General features: G+C 46.8%; 1 pseudogene; it reads right to left on the bottom strand.

Annotated features, from left to right (window-relative positions):
• Positions 1-417: 417 nt before the first annotated feature.
• LOC137531540 (beta-1,4-galactosyltransferase 3 pseudogene) lies at positions 418-2,201 on the bottom strand (annotated as a pseudogene).
• Positions 2,202-13,171: the final 10,970 nt, after the last annotated feature.

Raw genomic sequence — 13,171 nt, 5'->3', positions numbered from 1 at the left:
TGATACATACAGTACATAGACATATGATTATAGTAGGCACTAGATTGTGAGCCCCTCTGAGGGACAGTTAGTGACAAGACAATATATATTCTGTGCAGAGCTGCGTAATATGTCGGCGCTATATAAATACTTAAATAAAAATAAATAAAAACACATTGGGCTTGATTCACTATACCGAGCTTGCAAATAGCATGGTCGTGCTATGCGTTTAGCGCGCAATGTGACGCGCGCACATATTTACACACACAAAGGTTTGCGCTTGCGTGCTAATAAAGGTCTTTGCGTGTTAAAGCGGCAGTTAACACGTGAAGACCTTTGTTAGCGAGCGAGCGCAAACCGTTACGCGCGTAAACATGTGCTCGCGTCACATTGTGCGCTAAACGCATAGCGTGACCGTGCTATGTGTTAGCACAGTATATTGAATCAAGCCCATTATGAGCTTCGTTTAAAAAATAAAAAAAATGGACAGAGCTGTTCATAGATGAAGCACAAAGAAATATATATGCAAATACATAAACAAATCTGCAGAAAATGACCATACCTCGGAGGAAAGCGCATTCTACAAAATTTCGAAGAGTTGTGAGAGGAGGAACTTTGTAGACACAAACCTACATAACATTATCCGGTTATTTTGTGGCATTCTATCATCAGTAAAAAGAAACAAAATTTAAACTATATATAAGCACCAGGGAGCATTTTCCCACAGTGATGTGTCTCTGTTTGACCTATTAGACATAGTGACATTGTGACATAGTTTGGTTGAAAAAATAAATCTGTCCATCAAAAATTAACACCTTCTGTCTCCATAATCATAAACCTTCCTCTGTACCAATGTCCACTGTGATATTCGTATAAAGAGGCAGCAGTTCCTTGGACAGCAGTTTGTACCGAAGGTTGTTTATGCCGTCTTGTCTCCAGGTTTGCTGCGTCCTGGACAAAAGCTGAAACCGTTTGGGATTGTCTTGGCTTCTTTCATGTGTGTGCTTTATCATTCTATACCTCCCGTACTCCATGGGCGGGCGAGATATAGACATTCCCGAGAGTCTAATTCTAGCTGAAACATCGTCATCCTCACCACCCCAGCCCCAGTAGGCATTGGGAAATCCATTTATTTTTGTGTACTGTTCTGGAGTGAGGGCTGAGATACCCCCAAAGAGAGCTGTATATGGCAACTTGTACCCAAACTTGTCAATGGCGACAGAGACATGTTTGGGGGACTTGCCACATGTGTACAAATTCCGGTCATTTTCAGGAATGAGGTCCACGTCGTGGAAGAACAGGCAGTCCCAGGGCTCATCCTCCATAGCTTCTTTGAAGCCGACATTCATGAGCTTGGCACGGTTGAAGGAATAAGTGCCAGCCTGGTGGATGACGTAGATGGTGTAGCTGAGCTGTTGGCGCTGCAGGAATGGGTGTAAATTATGCAAGAGGTATTTAAGGTGGTGCTCTCTGTTCCTGTAGGGGATGATGATGGCAGTTTTACTCCTGGACTCACAGTTTGGGGGCTTGTAGCTGCCTCCTCTGGATAAATTTGAATTCTCGCGTATCATTTCCTCCATGGTCAGTTCCTGTGGCAACTTAACCATGAAAGGCCCCACTAAATATGGAGATGTCACTGGGCACAAGGTATTTTGGGTTTCCGTGTTACCGGGGTTATCCCTCTCATTCCAAAAGTGGTCATGAACAGTAGTCCTAGAAATATTCTGTGAGATCCCATGTATTAACATTTGATCCCTCATGGTAGGCATTGCAGTCAGATTTTGATTTCGATCTAGGTCTTGAGCTTTAGATAAGTTCTGAACAACATTGTGGTGGGTCACCATCTTTCGAAACCCCCCATGATACAGAATTGAAACAATCATCAGCTGGAGAAAGAGTAGAATGATCAGGTAATGCATTTTTGCCATGTTCGTTTTTGTAGTCCAGAAGGGCAAACGCAGCACAATAAGTAACAAACTCTGCCTGTTCTTCTGCCTTGGTCACCCTTCCATCTTGCTTGCTGTAAATTGTTATAGCAGATACAATCTCAAGGAAGAAGAAAAAATCAACAGAACTGGAGGCTGGGTTGGTAGAACCTCGATAACAGAGTCAGGTGCCGCCTGTTTCAGCCTCCAGACTCCAGAGATCACTCCTTCCAGCTTCTAGCACGGCAGCAATCCAAATGTTATCACCATAAGGCCAGTTACCTGAATAAAGAGGGCCCCACCCCTTGATGTCCTCACTGTACTTTCTAGTCCTACTATTGCAGGAATACAGAGTCGTCATGTATTTGCTTATATGTGCAAAACTGGAAGCACTGCTATGCTTCCTAAAGACCTAAGACTCCCTTTGACTTACTTGCAATTACATAAACAAAGCTGCTAGTCTTGAATTATAAGAAACTAAGAGCATTGCTGACAGGGCTACAATTATTGGCCTCAATGTCAGTGGAAGAATAGCTGCTTTGGTCTCTTCAGCAGGTGAGCGATAACTTTGCTTTTCCTACAGTAGGTTCAATGTGTTATTTTGTATTGTTTGCCCTACAGAACGGCCTTTCTCAATGTTTTTAGAGTTAAGGAACCCTTTCAATTTTTTTTTGGTTCTCAGGGAACGCCTCGTAAAAAAATTACATATTCAAATCATGCCACTTTGGTTTAACAGGTTGAAAATGTTTTAGCAATGATTGCATTCTATACCTACAAATGCTATAAATGTACTGTTTTTAGAAGTTTCCTCTTTTACCAACTATTATGCACCACTTGGGTAAAAATAATATCATTGTAATTTTTCAAAGCAATCATCACTGTCTCATGTTACAAATGCAGCAATGAGTACCACATGTTACAAATTCAGTAATCAGTACCCCATGTTACAAATGCAGCAATCAGTACACCACGTTACAGATGGAGCAATCAGTACCCCACATAACAAATGCAGCTATCAGTACCCCACATTATGAATGCAGCAATCAGTACTAGTGATTGGCCGAATATCACATTTTGGGTTCGCAATTTTCAAATCCGAATTTCTGTAAAAATTTGAGAATCTGGTGAATCTGCGAATCTCCAAAGACTTCAATAGCGGGCGAATGGCTGCCGACTTTAGCAGTTCATAGCAAAGCCCTCTTACATGCTAGAAATACCAATTTTCAGGGTAGCTGGAGGGGCACAGTGGGTACAAGAAGAAAACATTTTTTTCAAAAAGACCTTATAGCTTTTGAGAAAATCGATTTTAAAGTTTCAAAGGGAAAAATAATACATTTAAATGCAATAAATGACAGATAATGTAGCAAAACCTAACGATAGTGTAAATATACATATATCAAAAGAAAGATCAATGAATTTCATGATGGGGTTTCCTGGGGGTCCATGTCCGCAGTGCATACTGACCCCCTGGAAACTCCTCAGCACCAGAGGTGGGGAGAGTCCCTTGTCAATGGATTGTCCCCCCCATACCATGGATCATGCGGCTGGTATAGCTCAGGGTGCGAAGCCCCACCCAGCATTCTGGCTATCCCAGCCTGCATGGGGACAAGGGGTTAAAGAGGCTCAGGAGGGGGGACCCCACGTCATTTAATTCCCTTACTCTGAACATTAAAAAAAGTTAAAAAAAATTAGGGAAATTTACCAGGGATCTTTATACGGCCATATTGCAACTGTATAGCAATCCCTGGTCAAAGCGTTACCACTTTGGAGGGGTTTCCAGGTTCAAAGGGGTTTTCTCTTGTACCCACTGTTCCCCTCCACATACCCTGAAAACTTGGCATTTCTAGCACGAAAGGGGGCTTTGCTATTAACCGCTAAAGTTGGCGGCAGCTTACCTTCCATTAAAGTCTACGGGAAAACTGCAAACGCATATTTAAGAAAAAAATTCCGGTTAGACGTGAATTTCGTACACCACTTGTTCGCTGTGAACTATTCGCCAGCAGAACAGTTTGGCCCATCTCTAATCAATACCCAACGCTACAAATGCAGCAGTTGCCTCACATAAGAAATGCCGCAATTAGCCCACATAAGAAATGTAGCAATTACCCAACATTGTAAATGCAGCAATTACCCCATATATGAAATGCAGCAAATAGTGCTTTCCCTCACAGAGTGCAGCCATTGCCCCCCCCCCCTTCCCCAATTGTTGTTGCCAGAGGGCTAAAGAATAATTGTGCCACATGCAGAACATTTCCTCTTTAGTGTGACTGCTCTGTCTCCAATAACACCCACACTTAGTAGGTTTTATTAATTCACCCACTCTTTACTATGCAGTCCAATAATTAGTGTCAGTGGATTAAAATTTGCCCCCCATGCAGAATATATCCCCCTTATAGAGCAGTGACCCCCACCATTATGATCAATCCAAGAGAAAAATTAGCTTGCTTAATCCACGGAATTGTACTAAATCAAAAGCCAGCTTACATACCGTGGCTGGGAATTGAACCCAGGCTGGGCTGGGATTGAACCCAGGTCTCAGTGTGCGGTCGGTAACTCATTTAACTACTATACCACCAACAACACTACATGCTGAAGCCAGCCTAGCATGTACCATCCTAGTGGGAATTATTCAAAAGTGCCCCTGCTCCTAGAGGGAATTATTAAAAAGTGCCCCTGCTCCTAGAGGAAGTCATTGAAAAGTGCCCCTGCTCCTAGAGGAAGTCATTAAAAAGTGCTCTGCTCCTAGAGGGAATTATTAAAAAGTGCCCCTGCTCCTAGAGGGAATTATTGAAAAGTGCCCCTGCTCCTAGAGGAAGTCATTGAAAAGTACTCCTGCTCCTAGAGGAAGTCATTGAAAAGTGCCACTGCTCCTAGAGGAAGTCATTAAAAAGTGCTCTGCTCCTAGAGGGAATTATTAAAAAGTGCCCCTGCTCCTAGAGGGAATTATTGAAAAGTGCCGCTGCTCCTAGAGGAAGTCAATGAAAAGTGCCCCTGCTCCTAGAGGGAATTATTGAAAAGTGCCCCTGCTCCTAGTGGGAATTATTGAAAAGTGTCCCTGCTCCTAGAGGGAATTATTGAAAAGTAGTGCTGCTCATCCAGATTCCGGATATCCGGGTAACCTGGATATCCAACCTTTTTTCAGCTATCCAACCAGATTCCGATTCTGGATACCTGGGCCCAAATCTGGATCGCTATCTGCGGATATTTGGGCGCATAACGAGGATATCCACAGATATTAGTGGATATCCAGATCCAAAATACTGTAACTAAGGAGATGACGTCCTCCTGGAGCCAATCAGAGGGCTCTCAGCACAATCCCTAGCAACCAATCACAGAGGAGAACCCTGGCCAGCCCCACCTTACCTCATTGAGCCAATCAGAGGGCTCCTAGCCTAAGCCCTGGCACCCAATCACAGAAAGGAACACTGACCAGCCCCCCTGTATAATAAGGAGGGCTGCCATGATGAGACATATCGTCCTAGCTTGGGAATGCTCACTGAGAGACATGCTCCAGTGCTGGTGGCCTAGCAAGGGCTGTACACAGTAATAAACCTAAAGCTGTTCAGTGATTAACCCCTTCACTATCACTACACTATTGTTAAATTGTTAATTAGCTTGATGTCATTGTGTGACAGTCAGAGTGTGTGCTGCAGGCAGCTTCTATGTGTCTGTGTGTGTGCTGTGCACAGACCAGGCCAGCTGCTGCCTGCTGGCCAGCTATTAGCCTTAGCTAGCTACAGTATAGGTTAGGTTAGGGATTAGGGGATAGGATTACTGTGTTATTGTGTAGTTAGTACTGTAGTACTGCAGTCAGTGCTAGTAGTTGTTTGAGTAGTAGTACTACTGTGTTAGCTTTCTACAGAACTGCTGTGCTGTGAGCAGTGCCAGTGTGACAGTTAGTGTGCACTAGTGTCTTCTCCTCTGCTGTCTGACTGTCACAAGGCATTTGGCATGTGGCACTTGGCACGTGGCACTTGGCACGTGTTACGTGGCACTTGTCACGTGGCCCTGGGCACGTGTCACGTGGCCCTTGACACGTGTCACGTGGCACTTGTCACGTGCCATGGTATGTAAGATGGCTTTTGATATAGTACATTTCCGTGGATTAAGCAAGCTAATTTTTCTCTTGGATTGATCATAATGGTACATGCTAGGCTGGCTTCAGCATGTAGTGTTGTTGGTGGTATAGTGGTTAAATGAGTTACCTAACACACACTGAGACCTGGGTTCAATTCCCAGCCACGGTATGTAAGCTGGCTTTTAATATAGTACAATTCCGTGGATTAAGCAAGCTAATTTTTCTCTTGGATTGATCATAATGGTACATGCTAGGCTGGCTTCAGCATGTAGTGTTGTTGGTGGTATAGTGGTTAAATGAGTTACCTACCGCACACTGAGACCTGGGTTCAATTCCCAGCCACGGAATGTAAGCTGGCTTTTGAAATACTACAATTCCCTGGAAGTTGAGACCCTCCGAGGGAGTGAGGGAAGAGAGAGAGAGAGAGGATTCCTGATGTCATAAAGTAGTGTAGGCCTGCAATTGAACATTCAATGAGATTTCCGACCTTAAAACACTGCTTTGTATTAAATCCAGATTTTTTTTCTGGGACTTTTGATGTGTATTTTACTCAACCGTGTCTTCCTCCAGGTATTAGACCCCATGAAACATATTTTCTATAATTTTTCCAATCAGCGGAAATTTTTCAAAATTGTGAAGTTTGCCTCACGAACCGAACCTTTTGCGGAAGTTCGCGAACCGAAAATCTTAGGTTCGCGACATCTCTTGTGCCAAGTGCCACTTGACACGTCCTAATTGCCACGTGCCACGTCCGGAATGCTCCTGGCACACGTTACACCTGCTGCTACTGCATTGCCCTACTCCTGCTGCCTGTTCAGCTCCCACCGCCAGGGTGCCACAGGCCACTGCTGCTGTGCTGATATCACCTATATTTAACCCAAAACACAATTGCTGCGTAATTTTTTGGAGGTGTTTTGGCTGAAAACTGTCATGTCCCAGTTGTGCGGTTGACCTTTGGACAAAATGTGGGCTGCACGACCGCTGTCTGGAACCTAGGTCTGATGTTAATTGACAGCCATTTTTTTTGGGGGGGGGGGGGGGGTTTAAGTCCCCACATCATCAATTCGTGTTCCCCTTTAAAAATAATGATGCTACATTCCTTATTTCACCCTAAAAAACGTTTTTAAAGCAATTTAAAGGCCACTTCCCGTTTTTCCATCCGGATATCCAAATCCGGCCGGATACCCCGGATACTGAGGTTGGATATCCGATCCGGATCCAGATTGGAATATTTTGAAATCGGATATCCGATCCGGATCGGATATCTGGGTATCCGGATCCGAATCGAATCCGAATTTTGAAAAGGGGTATCCGAGCAGGACTGTTGAAAAGTGCCCCTGCTCCTAGAGGGAATTATTGAAAAGTGCCCCTGCTCCTAGAGGAAGTAATTGAAAAGCACCCCTGCTCCTAGTGGGAATTATTTAAAAGTGCCCCTGCTCCTAGAGGGAATTAATGAAAAGTGTCCCTGCTCCTACAGGAAGTCCTTGAAAAGTGCCCCTGCTCCTAGAGGGAATTATTGAAAGTGCCCCTGCTCCTAGAGGGAATTATTGAAAGTGCCCCTGCTCCAAGAGGAAGTTATTGAAAAGTGCCCCTGCTCATAGAGGAAGTCATTGAAAAGTGCCCCCTAGCTTCCAGAGGAAGTTATTGAAAAGTGCCCCTGGTCCTAGAGGGAATTATTGAAAAGTGCCTCTGCTTCTAGAGGAAGTCAATGAAAAGTGCCTCTGCTCCCAGAGCAAGTCATTGAAAAGTGCCCCTGCTCCCAGAGGCAATTATTGAAAAGTGCCCCTGCTCCTAGAGGAAGTCATTGAAAAGTGCTCCTAGAGGAAGTCAATGAAAAGTGTCCCTGCTCCTAGAGGGAATTATTGAAAAGTGCCCCTGCTCCTAGTGGGAATTATTCAAAAGTGCCCCTGCTCCTAGAGTAAGTCATTGAAAAGTGCCCCTGCTCCAAGAGGAAGTCATTGAAAAGTGCCCCTGCTCCAAGAGGGAATTATTGAAAAGTGCCCTTGCTTCTAGAGGGAAGTATTGAAAAATTCCCCTTCTCCTAAAGGGAATTATTGAAAAGTGCCCCTGCTCCTAGAGGGAATTATTGAAAAGTGCCCCTGCTCCTAGAGGGAATTATTGAAAAGTGCCCCTGCTCCTAGAGGAAGTCATTGAAAAGTGCCCCTACTCCTAGAGGGAATTATTGAAAAGTGCCCCTGCTCCTAGAGGAAGTCATTGAAAAGTGCCCCTGCTCCTAGAGTAAGTCATTGAAAAGTGCCCCTGCTCCCAGAGGAATTCATTGAAAAGTGCCCCTGCTCCAAGAGGATCATTGAAAAGTGCCCCTGCTCCAAGAGGGAAGTATTGAAAAGTGCCCCTGCTCCTAGAGGAAGTCATTGAAAAGTGCCCTTGATTCTAGAAGGAGGTATTGAAAAGTGCACGGGAACTAAGAGGTACACCGAGCAGCGGTCTAACAAGTGTACAAATAGGAGGTGAGGAATAGGGATGCTCATTCAGATTCTGCGGAATTGACATTTTTGGAAATCCGAATGGAAATCAGCATTTCTGATCGGAATTACTGCAACTTGGTAATTTTAGTCCAATCACAAAACTCAGTAGCCATTACACTGCTAGCTAATCTCTTTTATGCCAATTACTTTGCCGACTGTGACCCGTACTACTCAGGGTTCCTATGCCGCTCCTTCACTAGAGGAATGAGGATAAACTATGATTGTAACATTTTACAAAGTTTTATTTGCTTTTATCTTTATAGTTTTCTGGGCAAGGTGACATTTACTGACTCGTTAAAAGCTTGTACTCTATCGTAAACTATGGCTATTAGACTTTCTCCGGGGAAGGGGAACTCACAAAATGGTTTGCAGAACATGCAAACACCGTATATTGCCTACGTGGAAAACACCATCCCCGCTGGATACTGCCGGAAGCGGGTGGTTGCTCTCCTGGGGTCCTTACTAGCTGTGGATAGCGCCACACTAGGTGGAAGGACACTTCCAAAAGAGGCGTAGAGGGCAATGTAGAAGGGTGGAGGAGGTGCCCAAAAATAGAAAAACAAATAGATATTTCTCAGAGTATTCGTAGAGTATACCTCATGTACATTATCTCTTGCCTGCAGGAGATGCATTTTTCCCAGTCCTCCTGCCCACATTCCCACCCCAAACCTATCACAAGTTTTATTACACTGCCTCCCCCAGAAAGAAACATAGAGGGGTTGTCACCTTGCTTAAACACTCCCTCCCCTTAGAGCAGGGGTCAGGAGCCTTTTTGGCTGAGAGAGCCATAAACGCCACATATTTTAAAATGTAATTCTGTGAGAGCCATAGAATATGTTCCAAACTGGCACAGTGCGCATGCGCAGCAGAGGGCTGTCCCTGTTGCCATGGTGATGTGTTCACAGTTGATCCTTTGGGCAGTGGAAGTGTCAGACATGTCTTCAGATGTGGCCAGACTCTTCCCAATGGCAGCGCACATGTTGAGGTGCCTGCGCAAGGACCCAAGGGTGATCCAGATGAAGCAGAGGGAGGACATCTGGATCTGCATGATGCTGGACCCACGTCTAAAGGGGAAGCTCAGCCAGTTCCTGCCTGCAGGAGGAGACCGTGTGCAACAAATGAGGGATTTGCAGCTGTCCCTTGTTGAGCGCTTGGAGGAAGCCTTCCCTCAGACATCCACCCCCACTGTCCAGCCAGCACAGAGGCAGCAGCAGGTGCCTGCATCCACCAGCAGCAAGCGCACGCGCACCACAGACCTGCTGTCTCTGACCCAAGAGCTCTACATGAGTGTAGAGCTGCCAAGGACTAGAGAGGAGGTGCCTGCAGCAGCATCCTTCTCCAGTCACAGGCAGCGCTTGACTAGTGTTGGGCGAACACCTAGATGTTCGGGTTCGCGAACGTTCGCCAAACATCGCCGCGATGTTCGGGTGTTCGCGCCGAACTCCGAACATAATGGAAGTCAATGGGGACCCGAACTTTCGTGCTTTGTAAAGCTTCCTTACATGCTACATACCCCAAATTTGCAGGGTATGTGCACCTTGGGAGTGGGTACAAGAGGGAAAAAAATATTTGAAAAAGAGCTTATAGTTTTTGAGAAAATTGATTGTAAAGTTTCAAAGGAAAAACTATCTTTTAAATGTGGAAAATGTCATGTTTCTTTGCACAGGTAACATGCTTTTTGTCGCCATGCAGTCATAAATGTAATACAGAAGGTTCCAGGAAAAGGGACCGGTAATGCTAACCCAGCAGCAGCAGCAGCAGCAGCAGCACACGTGATGGAACAGGAGGAGGCGCAGGAGGAGAAGGCCACGCTTTTTGAGACACAGCATCCCAGGCCTTGCATGAGGACAAATAGCGTGCGGATATAGCAATGCTTTTTGCCGCCATGCAGTCATAAATGTAATAAAGATGAGAGTTTCAATAAACAGGGACCGGAAACGCTAACCCAGCAGCAGCAGCAGCACACGTGATGGAACAGGAGGAGGCGCAGGAGGAGAAGGCCACGCTTTTTGAGACACAGCATCCCAGGCCTTGCATGAGGACAAATAGCGTGCGGATATAGCAATGCTTTTTGCCGCCATGCAGTCATAAATGTAATAAAGATGAGAGGTTCAATAAACAGGGACCGGAAACGCTAACCCATCACAGATGGTCATTGTTCATGTTACTTGGTTGGGGTCCAGGAGTGTTGCGTAGTCGTTTCCAATCCAGGATTGATTCATTTTAATTTGAGTCAGACGGTCTGCATTTTCTGTGGAGAGGCGGATACGCCGATCTGTGATGATGCCTCCGGCAGCACTGAAACAGCGTTCCGACATAACGCTGGCTGCCGGACAAGCCAGCACCTCTATTGCGTACATTGCCAGTTCGTGCCAGGTGTCTAGCTTCGATACCCAATAGTTGAAGGGTGCAGATGGATTGTTCAACACAGCTACGCCATCTGACATGTAGTCCTTGACCATCTTCTCCAGGCGATCGGTGTTGGAGGTGGATCTGCACGCTTGCTGTTCTGTGGGCTGCTGCTGCATGGGTGTCAGAAAATTTTGCCACTCCAAGGACACTGCCGATACCATTCCCTTTTGGGCACTAGCTGCGGCTTGTGTTGTTTGCTGCCCTCCTGGTCGTCCTGGGTTTGCGGAAGTCAGTCTGTCGGCGTACAACTGGCTAGAGGAGGGGGAGGATGTCAATCTCCTCTCTAAAGTCTCCACAAGGGCCTGCTGGTATTCTTCCATTTTGACCTGTCTGACTCTTTCTTCAAGCAGTTTTGGAACAGTGTGTTTGTACCGTGGATCCAGAAGGGTATAAACCCAGTAATTGGGTCCAGAATGCGCACAATGCGTGGGTCGCGTTCAATGCAGTCTAGCATGAATTGAGCCATGTGTGCCAGAGTCCTGCCAGAATCCTCATCATCCTCTTGTGAGCGTTGTGATAGTTGTTGTGATGCATCATAGTCGTCACCTTCTTCCTGGTCTGCTTCTGCTGACCACTCGCGCTGAATTGTGGAAGTCCAACGTGCACCGCTCTGGCCCTCGTCAGTGGTGGCATGAAATTCCTGCTCCAACTCCAGCTGTTCCTCCTCCTCTTCTTCGTCATAGCTGCTGGGGCTAGCGTTTCCTGAGGCGGATGGCCTGATGTTGGTACCATCACGCTGATCGTTTTCTCCTTCAGATTCCCCCAGTTGCATCATGACAGCTGTTTCCTTGATTTTCAACATTGATCTTTTCAGTAAACACAGCAGTGGTATGGTAATGCTGACTGAAGAGTTGTCACTGCTCACAAGCAACGTGGATTGCTCAAAATTTTGGAGGACTTGGCAGAGGTCCAACATGTTGGCCCAATCGGATCCACAGAAGCTTGGCAGCTGTCCGGATGCGCCTCGGTACTGCGCCGTCATGTACTGGACCACTGCACTCTTCTGCTCGCAAAAGCGGGCTAGCATGTGCAGCGTAGAATTCCAGCACGTAGGGACATCACACAGCAAGCGATGGTGGGGGAGATTGAAGCGCTCCTGCATCTTGGCGAGTGCCCCCGAAGCAGTACTGGAATTTCTGCAATGTTTGGCCACTCGTCGCACCTTCAACAGAAGATCGGCCACGCCTGGGTATGTCCTCAGGAACCGCTGAACTACTAGGTTTATCACGTGCGCCAGGCAAGGGATGTGTGTCAGCTTAGCCAACCTTAAAGCGCGAATGAGATTACTCCCATTATCACACACAACCATGCCCGGTTTCAGGTCCAGCGGTGCCAGCCACAAATCCGTCTGTTCCTTTATTCCCCTCCAAATTTCCTCCCCTGTGTGCTGCTTATCCCCAAGGCAGATCAGCTTCAGCAACACTTGCTGACCCATGCCAACAGCTGTGCTGCACTGCTTCCATGATCCTACTGCTGCTGGGTTAGCATTTCCGGATGAGGTACAGCTTTGAGATGCGTTGGAGGAGAAGGAGTCAGAGAGGTAGGTGCTGCTGTTGTTATCCAGTGGGAGGGACGGCGGTGCAGCTGTTTGCGGCGTGGGCAACACCCGCGCCGTAGCAGGTGAGGAATCGCTGCCAGGCTCCACAAGGTTCACCCAGTGCGCGGTAAGGGAGATGTATCGACCCTGGCCGAACGCACTTGTCCAGGTGTCAGTGGTGAGGTGAACCTTGCAGGCAACGGCATTCTTCAAGCTTCGGGTTATTTTGCTGACCACGTGCTCATGCAACTCAGGCACTGCAGAGCGCGCAAAGTGGTAGCGGCTGGGAACCACGTAACATGGGATGGCCACTGACATCACGCCCTTGAAGCTGTTTGTCTCCACCACTCGATATGGCAGCATTTCGCAGGCCAGAAGCTTGGCTATGCTGGCTGTTACTGCCACGGCCCGGGGGTCATTTGCTGGCAATTTCCTCTTGCGATCAAACATCTCCGAGACAGACAACTGAATCGTAGGGCTGCACACTGAAGGGCTGTTGGTTGTTGTGTTTGATGAACACTGGGAGACCTCAAGAGCACTACTCCGGAAAGTGACAGTGTCAGCGTCTGATGTTTGTGAATGTTGTGAACCACGCAATGGCTGGGCTACTGCTGCTGCTGAGGCGGGTCTGGTGGTGAGTCTGGTGACCCCAAGGGAGGCAGTGTTGCTGGTACCCTGTCCTGCCGCGTTTGCCCACAGAGTGGGATGTTTGGATAGCATGTGGCGGCTCATGCTGGTGGTGGAGAGGTTGTTA

This window comes from Hyperolius riggenbachi, chromosome 9 (genome assembly GCF_040937935.1).
Source record: "Hyperolius riggenbachi isolate aHypRig1 chromosome 9, aHypRig1.pri, whole genome shotgun sequence".
Classification (NCBI taxonomy): domain Eukaryota; kingdom Metazoa; phylum Chordata; class Amphibia; order Anura; family Hyperoliidae; genus Hyperolius; species Hyperolius riggenbachi.
Note: the sequence above shows the minus strand (reverse complement) of the source record. Positions and strands in the feature narration are given on the sequence as shown.